Source organism: Dipodomys ordii, unplaced genomic scaffold, assembly GCF_000151885.1.
Source record: "Dipodomys ordii isolate 6190 unplaced genomic scaffold, Dord_2.0 Scaffold378, whole genome shotgun sequence".
In the NCBI taxonomy this organism is placed as follows: domain Eukaryota; kingdom Metazoa; phylum Chordata; class Mammalia; order Rodentia; family Heteromyidae; genus Dipodomys; species Dipodomys ordii.
This window is the reverse complement of record NW_012267594.1, coordinates 51,855-54,564: the sequence shown is the minus strand read 5'-3', so window position 1 is coordinate 54,564 and position 2,710 is coordinate 51,855.

The window sequence follows — 2,710 nt, the reverse complement described above, 5'->3', positions numbered from 1 at the left end:
TGTCATCCAGTGCCCCCAGCTGTTCACCTTTTGAATTTGCTATGGCAAATTCTTCTGGTTTTGGTTCTGGTTCAGTGTGGAAATGTTCATGTTTTCTTTGACTCCTGTTGTTCTAAGAAAGCTCTCCTTCCTTATTCTTTGATTTAACAATAGATTCACCTGTCCCCCGAACAATGTACACGTGAATGCTGATTGTGTGGTAATCTATATTGAGGCCAGGCCTCAGACTCCCTCCTCCACTTCTGAGTACTGGTGTGGCAGGTGTGTTACAGCCTATCCAGCCGGCATATAAAATTTTAGAGACATTTTATTTATAATTTCCAAAACACAGCAGCTGCCAAAGATGGTCTTCAGCAGGGGGTAGATACATAAACTGTGATGTGTGCCAACACTGAGAAGAAATGTGCCATGAGCCAACCGAAAGGAGACGTAAATGCCAACTGCTGAATGGAAAAACCCATCCGACAGCGCTGTGCACTGCGTGATTTCAATTCCATGACACTCAAGATGCCAGTACCATGCACACAGACAGGAAGTGACCTGACTGCCAGGGTTTGGGAAAAGAGAAGGAGTGACAACACAGGGAGGACACGGGGAACATGTGGCGTGCTGGAGCTGGCGGTAGGTGGGTAACGCTGAGCGTGTAAGGATGGATAACATAGGATGGATAACACTGAGAGTGAGCCTTATGTAGCAGGAGAAACTGGGGGCAGAAGGAAGAAGGGGTGGGGACTCTCAGTACTTACCACTCATTTTGTCCACATACCCAAGACTGTTATTGAAAGTAAAAATGTCTGGCCAGGTACCGGTGGCTCACACTTGTCATCCTAGCTACTCAGGAGGCTGAGATCTAAGGATTGCAGTTCAAAGTCAGCCAGGGCAGGAAGGTCTGTGAGACTCTTATCTCCAATAAACTACCAGAAAACCGGAAGTGGTGCTGTGGCTCAAGTGGTAGAGCGCTCTCCTTGAGCTGAAGAGCTGAGGGACAGCGCCCAGGCCCAGAGTCCAAGCCCAACAAGTGACAAAAATAAATACCTAAATAAATAATTCATAAAATAAAAGCTACTCTAAAAAGAAGAAAACGAAAGAAGATGGGAGAGGGTAAGAGGGAGTGAAGGGCAGGCAGGAAGAGAGAAGGTAAAAGGGATGAGGAGGACAGTTGGTAAAGGAGGTTACTATGGAAGAGAGGGCGGGAGAAACAGGCACATTTCCTCCGGTGAACTCCATCTCTCAGGACTTATAATTTGTTGAGGGGACAGCTGGGGCAGTCAGGCTGTCATGGGCTAACGATGAGTAATGCCAAGAGAGGGAGCAAGTGCTAAATACTTGTAAAAGCCTGTTTAAAAGTCTCACATGGGATGCTGCCACCCATTGCCACAGGCCGACTTTGGTGGGGAGAGCAAAGGCTTACTCTGTAATGTCTTACCCGACATTTTTCTTTTATCTGACCACTTGCTTTTTCTCCCTCCCTTTCATATTAAGCTTGCCTCTGGTTCTTCTAATCTCTCATTTAATTCTAGGCTGACATCATAGATACATAATATATGATCAGATCTAATATATAATATACAGCATATACTGTTATAGCAGGGAATAGGAATATCACTTTGAAGTCTTAAATGATGTGTAAACAGGCACAATATTATTTAACAATTTATACTGGAATTAGAATGTCCAACTTCTCTATCAGTGATTAAAACATTTTTTAAGAGGAATGAATAGCATTTCAACAGAAGAGATAAAATGGACTCATAAAAGTGCTCAATTAATACAAGAGAAGACAGGGAAAAATATAAACCACGAACTGATAAGTTAAAAAAAAACTTAAATGCCATAAAATGGAGATGTTAATTCACTATTATCAAAACTACATTAAATTTGAATGAGTAATAGGTCTTAATGGAAACCCAAAGATTGCTAGATAGGATTGATAACAAGAAGCCCCACTTAAAGGATGCCTTTAAAAGCGTACTTTAAAAATAAAAACTTTCCTGGCCAGGACAAATAAAGCCATGTTCCTGATATCCAGAAAAATAAATAAATAGTAACGTTAGAGGCATAAATAGGCTAAAAATAAGAGATGATGACGATCATGATGATCATGACTGGTACTAGGGTTTGAAGTCTGGGCCTTTCACTTGCTAGACTGGCATCTACTACTCAGCCATGGCCCCCTACCATTTCCTCTTTCTTTTTCTATTGATTGGTTGATTGATTATCAGTTGTGGGGCTTGAACTCAGGGCCTGGATGCTGTCCCTGAGCTCTTTTGCCTCAAGGCTAGCTCCCTACCACTTTGATCCATAGCTTCACTTCTGGTTTTCTAGTGGTTCATTGGAAATCAGAGTCTCATGGGCTTTCCTACCCCAGCTGGCTTTGAACCACGATCCTCAGATCTCAGCTTCCTGAGCAGCTAGGGTTACAGGAGTGAGCAACTAGTTCCTGGTGCTTAAAGGAACCGAAGCTCTACACGTGGGGCTCCAAGTGCCTGGGGTGCCCGGCAGGGACCACCATGCCCACACACTGGTGCAGATAAGCTTTGATAACTCTTTTTTAACCAAGTTGAAAGGATGCGCGTGTGCCATCATTAATTACTTTTTTACAATATCCAAAAGGAAACAGTGGTTATATTAATATTAGAAAAAGAGAATCCAGAACAAGGAATCAAGATAAAAAGGAATATCACCTAACTATAAAGATGTTAACTCACTA